The sequence below is a fragment of the Corvus cornix genome, chromosome Z (assembly GCF_000738735.6).
Source record: "Corvus cornix cornix isolate S_Up_H32 chromosome Z, ASM73873v5, whole genome shotgun sequence".
NCBI lineage: Eukaryota > Metazoa > Chordata > Aves > Passeriformes > Corvidae > Corvus > Corvus cornix.
Genome location: NC_046357.1, coordinates 35,012,804 through 35,034,113, shown reverse-complemented (window position 1 = coordinate 35,034,113; position 21,310 = coordinate 35,012,804).

Here is a 21,310-nt window from a genome sequence, read left to right as displayed (position 1 = left end):
AGTCAAACTTTAATCACACTGGTTCTAGCTTGGGAATCTGTATGAAAATCAAAGACACCCAAAGAATTATTTTAAAAAGTAGTGGCTAAGAACACTGAAACTAACATGTTACCAAAGCTTAGTAATTGTTTGATAGGCATTCTAAGTCAACAAACCCACCTAGCTATCTTAATACTTAGCTATTCAGACAGTCAAGTTTTGGCACCACTTAAAAGTGATAGTCAAACAATTAATAAATAAATACTAAAGAAATGAATCATTATGATACATTTGCATTAATTTGAAAACCATAAAAATTATTTCTAGAAGTATTTTATAGAAACTGTGTAGGACACAATGTCTAGAATGAAAGCCTACTTGCATTCATGGGACATGGAATTAAAAAAGGATTTAGAAGATCAAGCAAGAAATTCCCCAAGTCATGCTTTACAGTAATTCAAAGGATTATGTACAGCTGTCATTTCTCACAGTAAGCATTTCATGCCATTTTGAAACAACTTAGAATTTTCTTTAAAACACTTCTTTTTAATAACTTTTAAAAGTGTCATAATCATTCTGTGTATTCCAATAGTCAAAGTAGAGCAGTATAAACTGCAGGAAGAAAGAATGCATGCTCACACTCCCATTGAATAAAGTTTTTCTACAAGTTACTCTTATCTGGGTAAGTTTCCTCAGCTAATTAGAAATAGGATAGCAAGTATCTCAAATGAAATCAAAGATGCATATGCCTACACACATGGAAACAGAGCTGACCTGTTCCAAAAAGCAATCAAAAACACCAAAGATTTTTTTTATATTCAATATATTTCATATATATATATATATATATATATACATACACATTTACATATATATGATATATTTTTGTGTCTTACTTTGTTTAGGGCATGTAATTCCCTGAAAGGGGGAAAGTGGGGGAAGAAGTAGTAAGAAATAGTAATTTCTTCCACTAAATCCCATTTCACATTCTGCAATGCTTTCTGAGACTCTTCTAATTCCACTTGAAGGGCAAAGATATGTCCTGTATGTCAGACTGGGTCTTCTCTATGTCCCTGAAGTCATCTCTATACTGAATAACTGTCAGAGGAACCTCGAGCTTTTTTTCTTAAAGTGTTTTTTTGCTTGTTTTTGAATAACAGCAAAAATACATCGGGCGTGACTTCATCTTTCCAGGAAGAGGTGTTCTCAGGATCGTAAATATCCTCTCTTACCAAAGAGCAGTAAGTGATTGCTGCAGACAATGTTCAGTAGTCCAGCAGCTCAGCAAGAGGAGGATTTGCTGAAGAAGGTCTATGGCATCAGTGCAACAACCTTCAATTTACAATCTCCTCCTCTATCTCCCTTCTGAAATATTGCCACTTGCCAAAATGAAACTGTAAAAATAAGTTTCTATCCTGGTGTTTTGAGAGGAAAGTGGTATTTCAAGTCACACACATTATATCACACTACCTGAAGAAATTCCTTTAATTGCAAAAATAACCATCCAAGCTGTGTTTGATGGAAAGGAAAGATTTTTTTTTTTTAACTAGCACCATCTAAGGAATTCCATATATAAATTCAAACATGTTCTTTGAAAGAAACAAATACAATAAGTTGTACTGCATTTTCTTCTCTAAGCAGAAAAGACTGCTAAGAAGGAAACAGATAATTTACAAACACAAAAGTCTTTTTCTCAAATACCGTATCTTGGAAGCCATATGGAGATTCATTTGGAAGTAGAACCCAGGGAAGCACTACATATTTTCACAATATGTCCTTTACTCTGCTTGTAGAACAAAGGAAATAATTATCAAAGACAAAAAATAAGACAAGAATTTTGATGATCTCTGCTAAAAGTTTTCCAGTCTTACCCCCAGCGTCATGCCCTGGTGTCATAGAACAGAGTCATAGAATACCCTGAATTCAAAGGGACATTTAAGGATCATTGAAGTCTGACTCATGTCCCTGCACTGGACAACCTCTGAGCCTGAGAGTTCTATCCTAGTATTTCTTGAACTCCATGAGGATTGTTGCTGTGATCACTTCCCTGGGCAACCCTCTGTGTGAAGAACCTTTTTCTAATATCCAACCTAAACCTCCTCTGGAAGAGCTTCAGGTCATTCCCTCGGGTCCTGTCACTGGGCACCAGAGAAAAGAGATCAGTGTCTGCTCCTTCACTTCCCTTTGTGAGGAAGTTGTAGAATGCAAAGAAGTCTCATGTAAGTCTCCTCTTCTCCAAGCTGAACAAGTCAAGTAACCTTTATGATCCACTGGAATAATGTTAGGATCCCACACCTGAAATAATATTATGGTCATTTTATTAGAAGATCTGTCTACCTAAATTAAGGTGCAAAAAAGACCACATGACAAAGTCAATAGTACAGATTTTATTTAATAGTTTATGGTGTGGGAGAAGAGGGAGGGAGGGATGGAGAAGAAGGAAAAGAAGGAGAGAGAGGGAGAGAGAGAGAGACACAGGGAGAGAGAGAGGGAGAGAGAGAGAAAGAGAAGAGGGAAGGTACAGTCACCATCACATGGGTTCCTGAGGCATCCTGCTGGCCCTTCTTCTGTTCTTCACAGTGGTGGGTGTCCCCAGAGTGTTTTTCTGGAGGTACCACACTTATGCAGTCCAAGTCCTGGATAGCCAGAGACATATGTGCTGTTACCACAACTTGGAATGGCATGTATATAAGCAGTTGCTTTCTTTCCCACGGTTTGCTAAGATGGGAATTTTTGTCTATGTAAGTTATCCAGATTTGCCTCACCAGGCCTGGCATCCTCCATTTGTTGCATCCAGGCTTTTCTCACCGCCTGCACAGTGGAATCCTGTCTGGTGTGCTAATTCCAAAGTTTTCACGTCCATGTAGACCTGAAATTAACATCTTCCTATTTGCCATCTGTGCCTGTTGTGGTGGCTTATCTTGTGGGAACCTCCTCCTTTGACAGTGCTTTGAAACAAATTGGCTGCATTCCGTAAGTCCTGATAGTGACCCTCAGCCACTCCTCATACAGTTTCCCCTCTAAACCATTCATGATTTTCATAGCCCTCCTTTGGATGATCTCTAACAGCATTACATCCTTCATATTGTGGTACCCAAAACTGCACGCAGCACTCAAGGTGAGGCCGGCCTCACCAGTGCAGAGCGAAGCAGGGCATTCACCTCCTTTGAGTGGTGAGCAATGTTGTGCCTGCTCCTATCCAAGTTTTCCCTCCTGGCTGCCAGGGTACTGCTGAGTCATATTCAACTTGCCATCAACCAGGACCTCCAGCTACCTTTCTGCAGTGCTGCTCTCCAGCTAGTATGGATCAAATATCATACTGAGGTATTCACAGTCCTAAAACAGAAGGGGTTTCCTAGGTCCATCCTTTGAGTGACAGTTTTCTGTGAGGCACGCCATTATTTCAGCATGTTTTAAAGCAGTTCTTTCTGCTCATTACTGACACCTGGGGAACAATAAGCACCACAAACCATTATATCTTGCTGTTATGAAGACAGTAGGAAAGAGTGAGGCAATGTAGCATAATGAAATATAGAAGCCAAATTACTATTTTTTGTAGTAACACCATCTCTGTGACTAGGAAGTGTTATAGAAGCAGAAAGGAGGATCAGAATCACTTTGCTGTGATGGTGAGCAATGCCAAATTTAATAAATATGCTCCATCATCCTGCCCACTGAGACATATATTTCACAGGTAAACCGGACCTTGACCAAGACTTCTAGAAAAACTTCTCATAACATTACTGCCTAAAAGACTGAGCATCAGTTTTCATGTCATGGCGTATGTAGGTCATAAAAACCTAGGTTTCAACTAGTTTTGACACTTGACTGTATATTTAGCTAAAAGCAGAGGTTTATACAAAACAAAACAAAAGGTCTAACAAAACAAAAATGTGCAACCACTTGTGTACTAGTTTCATCAAAAGCCAGACCACAGCAGCTCTACAGTACTGATGATAACAGCAGCCCTACAGTATTGATAACAGTTGTGGACAGGTTACGAACACATTCAGTCTCTGAAACGTTTACCGAGACCTTGATGGCCAATGTTTCTCAGAGTTCAAAAATGAGAAGCTAATCTACCCGGCATCAATTCAGACCTGTAAACTCCATTTGCAGTGTCTCAACATTTCCCATTCATTGTCTCAAAAGAAATTTTGTGAGCAACAATAGTGAATGTTTTAAGTATGAAACACTATAAGGACATACCGTACAAGTAGTTAAATACCAGATGTCAACTGCAGCTCTCTCTCATTCCTGCCCACTTACAGCAGGATAGAAGAAGAGAATAGGAAGGTGTCCTGGGTAATTCAAAATGTTGCTCTATTCTATATTGATCTGTGCCCAAAATTGTTACTGTCTCTATAAGACCCTGCAGCTGGAAACTGAATTGCAGGACTGGAGGGGGGTGCCAGTTCTTTCTAAAGTCGGGGCTGCTCAGGCACAGCTCTCTTGCCTCTTGGCTGTTGCTCTTTCCCTTCTGTTATTAAAGGAAGATAGCTGAGGCAGTGCAGGAGGAGGCTTCCTGTGGAGGCCAGTGGGCCTGCTGGACAAGGAATGAAAGGAGTACTATGGTGGGACACTAGGTTCCTTTCCAATTTATCGTGACTGGAAAGGCTTCCCCCAGAATACTCTGTTCTGTTATGTTATTGTACCCCAGTTCTACTTCCCTGATTGGCTTCATTGGCCACCCCACCTCTTGTTACCTTATACACTCTCAGAGTTTCTCTTTTGGTTCCCTTCCCATGGCCATGCTTCCCAATACCCCTGTTAGGATGCCTTTCTGTTACGGTGCACCCCCCTTTTATTTACTGCTCGCTACCCCTTCTTCAGCCACACAACCCCATATCCCTGTCACCTTATTACCATCCCCTTTTCCACAGGATTTTAGTTAAACAAGAAAGGGGAATACAAAGAGGGAGGGAAAGGAGGCCCCCCGCCAAAAAGAAAATTGTAACCTTTTTTAACAATCTTGTTTGAAAACTCCAACAGAAGCAGCTACCTGAGCTCGTACCCGCACCCAACACCATGATGCCCAGCACCTGCCTCACCACTTTCATCTGGATGCTCTTGACAACATTGGCCATGGATGCTTGGTTGGTAGTGCAGCCCAAGGGGAACGTGAAGCAACCTCCTTGCAGATGAGGACACCACCAGGCATGCTACACTTCAAAACCGGGCAGCCATTGACTATCTGTTGCTCACCCATCAACATGGGTGCCAGGAGTTTGAAGGGTTGTGCTACTTCAACCTGACTACAGTGACAGCATCCATTCCAGCATCCAGTGCTTTGCTCTACACTGGTGAGGCCTCACCTTGAGTGCTATGTGCAGTTTTGGGTACCATAATATGAAGGATGTAATGCTGTTAGAGATCATCCAAAGGAGGGCTATGAAAATCGTGAATGATTTAGAGGGGAGGCTGTATGAGGAGTGGCTGAGGGTCACTATCAGGACTTAAAGAATGCAGCCAATTTTTTCAAATGGATGCGGCAGGACTTGCCTGAGTGGTTTGAGGACTTGCTGGGACACTGGGAACTCATGGGGTAGTTGGCTTCCCTGTTGAAGGTTGTGTTATGGATTCTTTTAATAGTTTTTGTTGTTTTGTGTGTGTTCAGTTGCTTAAAACATTTCATTTAGAGATCCTTAGGAGAAGCTTTTTTAATTAATAGAGAAGGAGGGGTGGTGGAGGCCAGTGGGCTGCTAGACAAGAGATGAAAGGAGTACTGTGGTAGGACACGTCCTAGGTTCCTTTCCAGCTTATGGTGACTGGAGCATTCCCCCAGAATGCTCTGTTCTGTTATGTTAATGTACCCCAGTTCTGCTCCCCTGGTTGGCTCTGTTGGCCGCCCCACCCCTTGTTACCTTACACGCCCTCAGAATTTCTCTATTGGTTCCCTTACCCTGGCCCCACCTTTAGACCGCCCCTTGCCCTCAGATCATTGGTCTCTGATGCTTTCTCCACTCCACTATGTAACCCTGGGTGCCCCATTTTTCGGGGGCTAGTTTCTCTGGAACCTTGCGTGAGTGTGGCTGCAATAAATCTCTCCCGTGGAACCCCATGTGAAGACCCTTCCTGTTCATTCATCGTCAGACTGTTTTTGCTAGCTATCCAGTGTGTGTGTGTACCTGTGTGTGCAAGTGCGGTGGCTGCACCGAGAAGCTCTCCTCGAGATGCCTTCTGGGAAGGTCATGGCACTATACCGTCCAAAACCGCCACGACAGCTTCCCTTGGTTTTCTTGCATGTTTTGGTTTGGTTTTTTCCCCAAAGGGGTTGCTTTGGGCAGACTTTCTGGAAGGCTGCATCTTGCAGTTCTCAACTGCTCCAAAGCAAATTCCACAGGTGTCTGTCTACAGATGTGTTATTGTGCCAGGAAAAGCAGAACAGTCCCACTCTGTGCCATCACCCCAGCCAGATGCTGGCCATTTCTGACGAGGAGAAGACACAGTGCCACTGCAAATTCCAGCCACTGACTGAGTTCCAGCCGCCAGAGTGTGTCAGCACATTTGTTGATACGGATGCTGCGAACAGAGAGATAAGAGGGGCCTTTGACTGGTTTTGGACTCGAGGTTTCCTTTTGTTTTGGCCATGTTCTCTGTTGCTTATTGTTTGGGGGGAAAGGGATTTTTGTAATTGTGGAGGTTTGGTTTCTGTTGGGTTTTTGCTCTATTTTTTTGGTCTCTCCCCTCATACTAGGAAGAGGCATGAGGGCAGCTGCCATCTTTGTCTTTGTGTCTCCACAGGCAGCCGTCTGCAGAGGGTGGCATCTTGGGGGAGGGGGTTCTCCTCAATTTTTGGTTTCTCTTGGTTCCTGGGGAGCCCTCGAGATTTCAGCAAGTTACCTTGTAACTAGTAATTTTTACTGTAATTTTTCTTGCCTGATATGATTTTTTCTTTTTTTTTTTTTCTTTTTTTAAGTAAACTGTTGTTTTTCACCTTCTATCTACTCATATTTGTCTCTCCTTATTGGTGGAATGGGAGTGGTTAAACCTAAAGGGGAGGTAAATAATTTTTTAATGTCCATCCCGTTAACTTTTCTTACACCAAAACAGAAGGGTAAAAGTGAGGAAATTTATGGTGGAGACAAGAGCAGTTTAATAATAGAAATATAATAATAATAGTAGTAATAATAAAAATTATTATTTTTATATACTGTAATGAAAAGGAAAATTTAAAAATTAGAGAAGTAAAGCCCAAGAAAGACAAATTATGCAAATGAAAACAACTGATCCTCACCAGCCAACTGATGAGCAGCCTGTCCCTGAGCAGTGGCCTCCAGATAACAATGCCCAGGTTTTTATGCTGCGTATGAGGCCTAATGGTATGGAATATACCTTTCATCAGTTGGGGTCAGCTGTCCTGGCTGTGTTCCTTCCCAAAACCTGGCTGAATTTCCAGACAGCTTGCTGGCAGCAGGGTATAACAAGCTGAAAAGGCCTTGGCCATATGCACAGCAATAACAGAAACACCTCTGTATTATCAATGCCATTTTCAGAAGAAATCCAAAACACAGTCCCACACCAGCTCTTATGATCTATTCCAGCCATGACCAGTTCAGAACAGAAGGCAAAGCTTTTTGGTGCTGAAACATTTATTCCTTATACTGAGGGCAATATTTGCTTAAGCAAGCCTGTGTTAGACTTCTCCTAGCATACCAGAGTTCTCTAAAGCTTGAGAAATTCAACTTAGATCTCTGTAGCATGTTCAAAATCAGACTATCAGACTTTCAACACCTGACAGATAGCACAAGTTGCTCTTTTCTTTTGAAATCAGGAAGACAAAACCAGAGCATATCTCTTTAATTATCATTCTTAAGGAAAGGTCAATGGAACATTTTGATTGGGTTCTATATATTTGGTATTCTTTAAAAGCATGATTTAAAAGAAACATCTACAGGTAATTTCTTTATTCTTACTGAGTTACAAGAACACAAATAATATACTTCATAGAGGAAACTGTGGGGAAACAGTATTAAATATAATTAAAATGCTTTAACAGAATGTTTTTTTCAACATGTTACCTTGCCTGTATTTTAGGAAAGTATTACCTCAAGCATTCAATAGTTAAAGATCAGCAGACAGCATGCAACATGGTCTTCAGTTTCACTTAAATTGAAGTTGAATAAACCAGTCAAGATGGAAAACTGTTTAATAAAGAATTTCCACTACTTTAGTAGTTCTAACAGCAAAAGTAACATTAGATACAAGTAAGTACTTGTCTGAAAGCAGTTCATCAGTATACAATGTCTCTGGAAATTTGAGGGTTAGATCCCAGTTCAGATAATGAAGTTGACAGAGAAAAAAGTGCTGAATTACACACCATATTACTGTGTGACTTCCTGCTGCCTTAAAGAATAAATGTGGCATTGGCATATCTAATATTAGGGTTTTTTTAGTGTATGCATCTCCCAGTACTTGTACCAGTTCCTGATGTCTATTTATCTAGCATTGACTGAAAAGCAATCTGTCGAGCATTTATTTAAGCCTGTTTCTTCCCTAACTGCCATTTCAGGCTTCACTTTCCACTGGCTGTTTAGTAAGTCACAGAGTTCTGATTTTTCCGTGCCCCTCTTAAACAAATAAGATAATTTAGAACAAAAATTAAAGACAGCAGCATAAGGTCAAAACACGGAATTCCTTATGCAAAAGTATGATTCTAGTTGATTTTAAAAAGCAGCCTGGAAAAGGTTATGAAAGAAGGTTAGATGGAGTGACAGTTTCCCACACAATCAAAATAGTGAACAAGTGCCTCAATGGTCTTTCTTAGTAAGATTATAGCCCCTGTATTCTAAGTATTCTAAGTCAGATCAGAGATTCAAATGGCCTGGCATCCCACAGAACAGATAGTTGTCCTCAGAAAAGTAAGTATAAGGTAAGTATACTATTTCCCAGGACTCTTGTCTTGAACTGATTTTGAGCAGCTCTTTACTACTGTCTGTCAGTCCAGTTACTTTATTCTAGCCAAGCTCTTCATATTCCCTTTTTATGACAAAGACTCCCAAAGTTTTCTGGTGTTTTCTGCGAAGGGTGGCCTTCTTCTACAGAAGGCACAAGGTAAACAGAGTATGGATCTTCAGGCACTTGATGCAAGTAGTAGTAGACTTGCAGACTGGTTCAAAGAGCAGCTCAACAGATTTAAGGAAGAAAAAACTGCTAGATGCAAAAGATATTCTTCGCATCCGCTCTTAGACACTGTCAAGCACGGGAGAATGACCTAGATACAGATAACCATTGCTATTTATATTAATTACAGCTTCACATTCATACATCTAGGTCTGATTACAACATGGTAATTAACTGAGAGCTAGATTATATTGCTTCCCACAGAACAAAATGAGGGTGCCTAAGTATTTCTCAGACAAGGAGTATAACACATAATCCCTCAAAATACCAACCCAAAGTCTAAGAAACTCTTGGCTGAATATATACAGACATAGATACAGTCATAAAAGATACGTTTTAAAATGGTTCAGTTGGGATGAAACTTTCCATAGAATATATTCTGTGTTTCTAAGGTTTGTGATTTCAGCTTCATGCTAAAATCACCTGTAGAAAAACTTCTGGAGATGAAATGACAGGTGTCAATCATGTTGTTAAAAATCTCTAACTCACACAATGTGTACAAATTTGAGAAGTTTGGAGAGATGGAGTCTACTTCAGTAATAAACCAAATGATACAGTTCATCAAACCTAACTAGATATTTTCACTTTCATTCTGAATATTCCTTACACACTACTCAAGGCATTTTCCATGGCAAGAGCAGCACATTGTTTTTCTCCATAACTTGATTAGTTGCATGGGATACATTAGTTACTCACATGTTGCCAAAGTGTAAATAAATTGTATGAGTTAGGTAAATTTGTATTCAAAACAGTTATCTGACAACATATTCATGCTGTCATTTTTTGCAGAAAATATGACACAGCATAAAACAAGGAAACAGAATAAGTCTTGAAAACCATGCCATTAATTTAAAGCAATGTTTATTACATTGATATAAATGGTTTAGTAATGGCAAAATGACTGCTTCTAGGAGACCACACACAAAAGAAAAGAAATTTATCCCCAGGTATCCATTCTTTAATTGTGTGGAAGATAATTTTGAACAATGGAAATCTTGAGTGGAAAGTTGTATAAGTCACAGGTCTTCATAAGACTTCAGTGAGCCCAGAGCAGAAAAAGCAGATCATCTCTTGCGGGGTATCTTCCTTGCTCTGCGAACTGTTTCACTTTTGGAGACACACCTGGAGTTCTGCATTCAACTCTGGGGACATCAGCATAAAAAGGATCTGAACCTGTTGAAGGAGCTCCAGGGGAGGACCACAAAGATGATCCAAGGGCTAGAGCATCTCTTTTATGAAGTCAGGGTGAGAGATTGTGGTTGCTCAGCCTGGAGAAGAAAAGGCTGCAGAAAGACCTTACAGCAGCCTTGCAGTATCTAGAGGGAGCCTGCAAGAAGGTTGGAGAGGGACTTTTTACAAGGGCGTGGAGTGACAGGGCAAGGGGGAATGGCTTTAAGCTGAAGGAGGGTAGATTTAGGTTAGATACTAGGAATAAATTCTTTACTGTGAGGATGAGGAGACAATGGAACAGGTTGCCCAGAGGAAGTTGTGGATGCCTCATCCCTGAAAGTGTTCAAGGCCAGGTTGGAATAAATCTTTGAGCAACCTGGTCTAGTGGGTGGCATCCTTGCCCATGGCATGGGGGTTGGACTAGATGATGTTTAAGTTCCCTTCCAAACAAACCATTCTGTGGTTCTAATAATGCAGATAGAGATACAAGCAAGTAATCATGAAGGAGAGAAAAATGAAAACCTGGCAGAAATGTTGGCTCTTCAGTCACAGACAAATATGACGTAGACAATTAGGATTAGGATTAGGCACTACAAAGCATCAGCACCTGGAACATCTGAGAAAGAACAGTAGCAACACTAGCATTGTAGTTAGAGTTTCCCCTACTCCTCCAGTCTCAGCATAACCATTAGAAAAGGTTATTTCTGCTTGCCAAAGTCTAATATGCATGTCCTGGTTTAACACTCAGCTGTTTTGACAAACTTTAGCTCAACAGCTTTATGACGCTCTCTTGTTCTGCCTGTAGCAGCTGCAGAATTTCAAGAGCTGGAGTAATTCTACGTATCTGATCTAATAGCACCACTTCACAAAAACAAGCTGAATGTCCCTATAATCATGAAGTGTATACTGTGTACAGGTGGAAACTTCTTCAGCTGCAATCTGTTCTGTTCAGCAGTATTTGCACCCCATCAGTAAAATTTCGCATTCAAGTAATGAAGGCAAGTAAGCAGTACAGCTATGCCTGAGATTTAGCTAACTGCTAACTTAGCTAATGATGAACAAGAGAACATGATGTGAGAAATTACTGGATGTTAAAAAAGGTGATTGAGAAACTGATAGGGCTTACAGAGAGCAGCATGAGAAGTGAGTGGGTTTCCCAGATGATTAAGTGGAGTTTAAAAAAGAGTATGTGTGGGCTTTTAGAGGACAGAAACAAGAGGTGCTTGTGCTCCAGAGTCCTTTGACCCAAATTTGCTACACATTTCCATTTCAGTGCAAAATATTTGGGTTGGGTGTCACAGCAGCCAGGTTGAATTCTGTCTTAAAAAAGCAAACACTTTTTATCTCCCTATCCTGAACACACTCCCTGGTGTGTTCAGGATTGAAATAAACTTGTTTTATTTAAAAGACTTTTGAGGAGATAGATAGATAAATAGATCCTGAAGCTTCTGGCCAAAAGGGCTCTGGAGTTGATTCACTATAGTCAACAGAAAACCACCACTTCCTGTGCATAATTGTGAGGATGAAATGTAACAACTGAGATCAAATTTATGGGAAAATTGTCAAGTTTACAGTCTCTAAGACATGTTCTTGCACACATCTAAGCCACATTCTGAATTGCAGTAAGCCTGCACCACCAGTCTTCAGTCTCTTGAGAACCACAACTGAAATCTACATATATAGTTCATCCTAGAATCCTCACATTGTGGTACAGCCTCAAGAGCCATTCTTTGAAATGGTGTTAAGGTGCTGACTTCAATTTGTTTGCTATAGCAGTGAGGAATTGCAAAGCCTAAGAGAAAGCTAAAGAGAGAGACTAAAAAAAAGTCTCTTCAATGTAGGTAATTCTTGTATATTTGATTGTTTCAAACATTATTGTATCAAGAAAAGCTTTACAATTTTTACGTTTTGAGAGCAGGATCCTTTTCAGTGGTATTATCATCTAACACTAGAGGAGCAGTTCTGTGAACAGAATGGATATCCCAAAGTTCATCCTTTGCTAGGAATGCCTTCCAAGCACTGTTCACACCAAAAGTGAATCACATTTGATATTCTTTTTAATGAAGGAAGCACATGACACTGAACATACGAAAATATTCACGAATGAGACAGTCTTTTGGCAGCCAGCCTGAGCTACCATCTGGTCTTATAACAGCAGTGGAATAAAGTTTATATTATAGTCTACTCAAAAAAAATTAAGCAGGGATATACTGTATCTTACTGGTGGTGTTTAATGGAAATGTATGAAATCTACAAGTGGCTGAAGGACATTGATATATTTTTCTACTTTCCTGCAGTTTGGATCTATACATTCTAACAAAGGAGCCATTCTTTTGAGCAAGTAAGGATAATCAGTTTTGAAAAATAGATTATAAACAATATCATGTAATTTTAAAGTATTCATTTCTGAAAGTACCTCTTTTTGTTTTGCTGTCAATACCAAGATATTTTCTGTGAAGCTCATTCCTAGTATTAGTATTGTAAGGCTATCAGTAGATATATCAAGAAGAACAGTGATATTCACTGAAATATTGGACACATGATATTAAATTTATTATTATTATTAAATGATGTGAACTCAGAGTTCCTGCTTCTTTAGAAATAAAAAGAAATGACAGATCACAAATCTGCCTCCTATTTGGCTCCCTCTGCACTGCCATAGCAGTGCAATCTGATTCCTGTGTAATCAGATATTTTTTAACTGATCATTTGCAGTTACTATACCAAATCTGAGAGCTGCATGATTAGAACAAAATGGAAATATTATAGATCAGCTGAAGGATTTCTTAAATATGTCCTTCAGTTGCAAATGGTATTTAATCTTTTTAAACTCTCTTATTTCAACAACAGTGGGATATCCTAAACCAAGAGTTTTTATTTCAAAGCAGTCACATCTTAGTCTCCTGTACCAGAAGAAACTAAGCATTAGCTCAAGCTGTAGTACTTTGCAAAAGGCTAAAGAACACACCAACCTGCTGGGGCCCTCCCCCTGCCATGTGGTCCTGGGAGAGGGGCCCTGGGGGGGAGGCACAGGGTTTCCCTGCCCCTGGTCAGCCTCGTTCCCCATTGGTTGTTTTGTGTTCCCCTGCACGGGGAAGGACCCTCGGGTCCCATGATTGCCACAGTTCCTCGGCAGAGCCCCGGCCATGCAGCTGGAGAAATAAACATCTCTGAAACATCTATCAAGAATTGGTCCATATATATTTCTTTTCCATGGGCCTTGTTGTCTGATATGCATGTTGCAGTATCCCCGCTGTAACAAATGGTAGAAAAATGCGAGCAGAACGATCCCCAATCCCTACAGCAACTGATTTGTGAGTAAACTCTGGATTCCTCTTCTTGTTTTTGTTTTGCTGTTGTATCTCCAAATTATGGAGGAACCATGGAAAGACTCTTGGCTCTCAGAGCCGCATATGGACATTTATCTTAAACTTGAAAAGATCCTTGAACAATGATTTGTAAATTTTAGCTTAATTCAAGCTCAAAAGGAACTGAAAAATTTCCTTTCATGGTTGTTTAAGAACTTTTTCTATGTTTCTTGGGATTTAATTCTTACCAATGACCTTTGGAATACCGTTTGGACACAGTTAATTTCTGAGTCAAAATATATGCCAATGGAAGAATATTTTCGTGAATATTATTTAATTACCAAGACTGTTGAGCAGTGTCAGCTGTGTCCTGGTGAAGGGAAGCCTGGCTCAGAGACCGTGCGACCCAGGCCATGCGGACTGAGCCCTCTCTGAGGAGCAGTGAGGCAGTTCCCACACGCGGGCGGAGCGGCATGAGCTGCAGTGTTGGGCAGTGGAGTGAGGCGTGGCGGGAGTGGGACGACCCGGTGGTGCCTGCCCAGCCCCGCGCAGCGTGGTGGTGGAGCGAGCCCCGTGAGCACCTGACTGAGAGGGGCAGTGCACGGGTGGCGGCTGGCGGCAGTGGCGGTGGAGCGAGCTGTGCCCACCGAAACGCGTGCTGGAGCAGGGCATGGGGGCATCATCGCTCAGGGGCCCAGCTGAGATATGAGTGCGGCGCCAGGCAGCGGCAGCAAAGCTGAGAGCAGAGGAGAAGGCACGAAGGGAGCTGAGCGGCCACCGCCCAGCCCGGCCCTTGTGGCCCCCAAATGCGACCCTGGGAAGAGCACGCAGACACGAGCAGCCCCGGCGGCCCCAGCAGCACTGACAACCCTGGCAATTCCAACACGGGAGCAAGCAAGAGCAAAAGAGAAAGCAAAAACGCAGCGAGACAGAAAACAGCAGCCACTCGGAAAAAGGAAAAAATCACCATAGCTAAGGTTTTAGGAATAGTAAAATGGTATAATGTTAAACAAAATTATGGTTTCATAACAAGGTGTGACAGCCAAGAAGACATATTCATTCGTAGAACTGCTATTAAAAAGAATAACCCTGAAAAATGCGTCCCAAGCTTGGGAGATAGAGAGGTAGTGGAGTTCAAAATTGTGTAAGGTAGAAAAGGGTTACAAGCATCAAAGGTCACTGGGCCTGATGGTATTTCTGTAAAAGGCAGTATATATGCTAAAAATCGTAGTCATGTTAGAGAATATCTCCATTATAAGCCCCCCCTACAGTCTCCCTTTCCTAATCCCACCTTTCCCTTTTATCCTGTATCCTATTACCCCCAGTGTATTCCCAATCCTTTTTTTCACCCATAGTTTCCCTCACAAAACCATACCTTTGCCAATTGTTTCCCCAAAAATCCCTTTCCAATGCTGAGTGGGGGATGAAAGAGGGGGAGGGAAGAAATTAACTATCGTTGTTTAGAGAGTTCCAACAGGTACAAATGAAAGAAACCCTCTCCTGCCTCAGTTTCTCCACAAAGCATGCCCGGAGAGTCCTGTCTCCCTTTTGTCAGCCTTAAGATGTTCCAGAGAATTCTCATTCTCCAGAGTATGAGAATTAAAGACTCAGGAGGGTGGCTTGTTTTGTTTTGAAACTGTCCTTGTTATCTCATGTTTATCCAGTTGTTTTCAATGTTAAGTTTTAAATCTCTTTTTGTTAAAAATAAACAGGTGAAATGTTGCGGCCCTCCCCCTGCCATGTGGTCCTGGGAGAGGGGCCCTGGAGGGGAGGCACGGGATTTCCCTGACCCCTGGTCAGCCTCATTTCCCCATTGGTTGTTTTGCGTTCCCCTGCACGGGCAAGGACCCTCAGGTCCCGTGATTGCCACAGTTCCTCGGCAGAGCACCGACCATGTGGCTGGAGAAAAAAACATCTCTCTGAAACATCTATCAAGAATTGGTCCATATATATTTCTTTTCCATGGGCCTCGTTGTCTGATACGCATGTTGCAGTATCCGCACTGTAACACCAACCGTAGCAGAACAAATAACTATTGGACCTGAATATATATTTTATGCTTGCATATTTTACTTTGATTAAGGGGAGAGACTTCTGGGAGATGTATATCCTGGGTGACCCAGTTGCATTCCCTTCTTAAAATTTTACCTCCAAGCCAGTATCCTGCCTTGTTCAGAGTTGTTGTAAGAGCTCCCATCACAGAAAAGCACCTTATTACAGCTACAGCCATTCAATATTGATAACAAGTCCATAACAAAAGCACAAGGACAGAACAGAGAAGATCTTACTTTCTTTTCCCACAGAAAGAGAGACAGGGACAGCATTCTTTATCTACTTTGCTACCTCAAGACTCCAGTAGTGTTATGTGGACTTCAAAGACACATGCACAAGACTAACTCTGCTGTATAACTTTGTAAACACCATAACTCCCAGTGAATCTTTGTGATACATCTCCCACCATTTTCAAGACACACAGATTTAAATTAAATCTCCTGTGTCCTACACAGGAAAAAGGAGGGCAGCTGTTACTTAGTCTGAAGCCCACCCTAGACAAAGATTAACAGCACCATTGCACCTCCAGCTCCCTCTTTCAATTATTGTCCTAGCTGACACATTTGACAATCTTTTCTGCAGCTATGTCCACAAGCTAGAACGAAAGTCCTCCTTAATGGCCTCTTCCATTTCATCTCTTTTTTAAGCATGTCACAAGTGCTTCATGAAACCCTTCCATCATCATCTGAATAAAATTTTCAAATTGAACTCAGCTCCATCATACCCAAATTTGAGATTTTAATGACTTGAAGTCTCCCTATTTTCTCTTCTTTCAGGACACCAGTCCACCATATCCATTTCCTGAGACCACCTGCTTGGTAAATTAGGCCCAATGCTTCTCTTCATTTGACTGTTTCAACAATGTGATGGTTTTCATTTCATCTTTGTTAAAATCGTGCTCAATGCACTACCCACCTGTCATCCTATGCAGCCACAGGAAACTGCCTGAGCATCATTAATCCCTTCAATCCCAAGCTAATGTTTCCACCCCTCTATTAGATGAGGAAAAAACAGTACCTGTTTGCAAGGAGGTAGTCCAAGTGGCTATAGTGAAACAGTGATTAGTGGACAGCGTTAAATGAAATGGTGAGAATGTCCTTCTCTACGGGACATCTAGAGTAGGGATACAACTCTTAGTACACCTTAACAGTCAATTTAAAGCAAATAAAGTGAGTATGCCTTAGTTTTTAGTGTCACCATGCTGGTAGTTAAGAATAGAAATAAACAAGAAATGGTAGTCACTTAAAAACACCCTAAGCACTTTAGCTGACAATAGCACTTAGAATGGTCGCATTTAGTGTTTACTGGCCTATTATATTACCTTTCTTGATTTTTCTGTTCTGTTTATATTTACAGGTTTAAAATGGTATTTTATGAACTCTTAAATATATAAGTAGATATGATTGTGTTTATTTACATTGTTTAAAAAAAAATTTAAAAGGTGCCCAAATATAGCTGCATCGACACTTTACAGCTATACACTTCTAAAATATACTCGTATTAACCACGAAAAATACTTCTTTTTTTCATATCAAGGAAAACATACCACACTGATTTGCAAAGTAAAACAGATGCACTTTTGCACACATAAAAAACCAGAGAAAAATCCAGTATTCTCTTATGGCTACACAAATTAGAAAAGGTTGAATGTTACCTCTTGAAGCTAGCATAAAAAATTAGTTTTTGTGAATGACATCCCTTACTTATTCTATTCTCTTTTTCTAGTTATGCATTGTCATTAGAAATGTAATGCATATACTACTGAGACCGTTGCATTCAGTAAGTCTAGTTTGAAACACACAGCATTTTTGTACTTTTTTCTGCGAAGTTATGAACAGGAGAATTTGAAAATGAAAATAAATATATACAGCATACATAAATAAAACTATGCCCAGCAGAATCATAATTATGTACCCGAAATTACTGGTTTTATTATCACATACCACTGCATGTCAAATGAATATAGTTTTTCATGTAAATTAAATAAATCACTATACAAAACCAGATTGAGACTATTCTTGAAAAACTGCTAGGTTATGCAAAAATATTCATAAGGCTATGGTCATTCAGAGACTTATTTTGACTGAAAGAACAAGGTCATTTTCTCTGCTTTGAAGACAGGAGACTATCTTTGATAAATGATGACAATATCACAGGCAGGTCATATTTAAAAGTATAAATTAGAAGTACATACACATGCGTAAATGGACTCACACATATGTAGTATGAGTATAACCATACACACAATTTAATGTTATGATTCAAAAAGGACTCCCTTGAACAGAACTCCTGAGAATCAGCTGGCCTGAACTATTCTTTCCACAGCGGTTGTATTGGGTCCGACTGGGATGGAGTTAACCTTCCCCACGGGTGCTCAAAGTGCTGTTCATTTGCATTGCTAGCTAGAAGGGTTGATAACACACCAGGTTTTGGCTACTGATGAGCAGGTTGTCTCTCCAACCCTCCCCCCTCATCAGGATGCTGGGAGTGGGCAAGGCTTTGATGTCACTGAAAACCAGGAAACAAACTCTCCAACTAATTTACTAGGTTAGAAAGCTGACATTACTTTACTAATGGTGATGGCTGTATGAGAAATTCTCCTCAAAGCATGCATACCTGGTAACCTAACAGACCAGGTTATATTCTTGAAACTAACTCATATTCACCTCATTTTTTGAATACATGCATATATGATAGTAATTTCCATGGACTTACTTGGATACGGTTCCAGATCTTCTGATAGATCTTTTCTCCTTGAGAGTATTTCAAATATGTAGTCAGGTCTACTCTGATATGTAGTTCTCTTATCTATCTTTATTCGGACTTGTTCTCAAAATCAAAAGCAAAAATCAAAAGCAAAAAATCAAAATCACTAATCCTTGTTCTCAAAACTAAGTTATCTACTATAACATATTAATCGCTAAGTTGATAAGGAAGCATTAGCTGGCACGAGACTTGTTAGTCACAGATGTAGGGAGTTAACATTAATCTCTGGTAATAAGCACTGTATGATACAAAACTAAGCATTAACCACAAATATCAGGAATATAGGCTATTGTGCTAAAGTAAAAAGAATTTTCCATCATCTTTCCCCATTGCTGCATAGGTTTATTCTCAAAGAAATATAAGCTATTCAGTACCATTGGGAAAGCCTGGACAGCTGAGCCAAACTGACCAAAGGGGTTTTCCATATCATATGGCATCAGCCCAAACATGAAAGCTCATGGGAGTGGGGAAGAGCATAAAGAACATCATTTTTATGATGTTTGTCTTCTGGAGCAACCATTATGTGTGCTGAAGCCCTGCTTCCAAGGAAGTTGCTGGGTATTGCATGCTGAAGGGAAATAGAGAATAAATATTTTGTCTTTCTTTGTTTCCACATGTAGCTTTTGCTTTTTCTTTATTATACGCCTTTATTTTGACCCATTAGCTTTCTCCCATCCTATTTACTCCCCCTCCTGTCTTGCTGGGGAGGGGAGTGATAGACTGGCTTGGTGGGCACCTGGCATCCAGCCAATGTCACACCATTACCGTGGTGTGGTCTTTACCTGTATGTCAGAATTTAAATGGTCAGGAAAGGCAGTGATGAAGATCCAATGCGCTGCTCATACTGTAACTTGTTCTATCAGCTCAGCACATTTTACCAATCTTCAATTCACTTTGCAGAACATAAAAATTTATTTAAAGTATTTTACAGAATTTTATAGTGTTGGAAAATAATTTGGAGAACAATAAAGTTCAATAGATCAATCTGGTTCAGGAAGACAGTCACAGCTGATAAAAGGAAAAAGATTTGTCAAAGACAGTGAATGCCAGTAGGGAAATACAAGCAAATTCTGTAAGAATAAAGTTTGGACAGATAATTCACACTTTTAATATTATCATGTGAAAAGTCAAAAATATTTGGTATCTGATTTACAATACTTCACTGGCTGCCAGATCTTCCCACTCTAAGTGAGAATTACTTGTTTCCATATCAAATGCTATCTTTTTGAAGGAATGTAAAATTTCGGTTTTCTGTCTGCCTCTAATTAGTGAATGAAAGCACATGTTAGTGTTATTCACTAGACTCCCATCTGTTCTAACTACAAATTGAAGGTATTGGTTTTAGCTTGGTGTACAGAAAACCCCCCAAACTATTTCGCAAGAATGCTCTTCATCAGGTCAAGTGAAGGAAATAGTGTGAACAAAAAGAAAGAGGAAGGGATGCAATTTATTTGGGAGAGAGTGACCAGTTGCTTTTGAATTACTATATTTTTAATGGATTTAGATTGCCAAAGATGTTGGTCCTTTTTGCTCCATAATTGAAATGTTTACAATACTTGTTTGTGTGGCAGTGTAACTCTAGGGCATTTTCAAATGTCCCACTGACATCTCAGGTGTGTCACAGGTACTATTGAATCTAGAAGAATGTCTAGAGGAAACAAGAGTTTTCTTTATTGGTATCATTTTAAGGAATTTCATGGAAGTCAGCAAACTTATTTAGTGTGCACTGAACTCCCATGTCTAAGTAACTTATAATAACACTGAAAAGAACTGGCCCTAAAATTGACACCTCAGAAATACCTACCACTGGAGACTGACTGTCAATTTAGTACCTCAGGCCAAATTTTGGTCTGTTATCCTGTTTTCACTAATATGTGTTTTATAATGGCAACAAGAGAAAAAAATTCTTCACAGGTTTTGTGATGTTTTAACCTCTATTGGTGGTCCCAGTTTTAGACACACCCCAGATATGCTGAGCAAATATTCCTATTTCTCAAGCTATTTTTGTATTATCAGTGCCTGTTTGTTCATATTCTTGACATCATGTAAAATTAGCTGTTGGAATATGACAGACAGCAGATAGGACTGCGCCTTATCTGTGGGAGCATGGACTGGTGCAGGTTTCTAATAGTCTTATTTTCTTGAGTGACAATCATCTTACAGACTTCTATCAAGTGAATGATCATTCGGAATAAGACATATGAAATTTCAAATTCTGAAGATTTGTAAGAATGAAGAGTATGAAAACATGATGTAAAGTTTCATATATGCCAAAATATAACCACCAACAGCCTTCATGTAATCTCTTAATATCCCTTGTACAGAGTGGTGAGACATATTTAGGGTTTGGGTTTTTATTTGCAGTGCAAGCATGTTTGTGCTACTCAACTGTTTGAGTAGATTTTTATAAGCTACTTTAAGAGCCTACTGTAGTTTTAAATTTTATAATTATAAAAAGTTTATAATAAAGAACAAAATCACTGTCATACAGTTGTGCATTTTAGTCATAGTAAGCCTGTCTCTTTTTGTCACAATAAAACATTTCTCTGAATCTATGACACTCCCATCATGATGGGAAAACAGCATAACCTGTAATACATAATGGTCTTTAAGAAAACAAGAAACTTTATAGATGGGAATACCAAGGAGTAGTTGTCAAAGTAACATTTCAAATTTTCAATTTACTACACTGTTAGAATTTTCATGAAACAGAAAATCATTTGTGAGATCCTATTTGAATTTGGGTGGGTAGGTAATTAAAAGGGCTTCTGATTTCACTGAACAAAAGATGAGATAATGAGGACAGTGTCAGATGGGTAAGAATTATAATAGCTTACAAATTAGGAGTCTTTCCACTTCTTTATAGATTTACAAGTATACACATATTTTCTAAATCAGTAAAAGAAAATTTG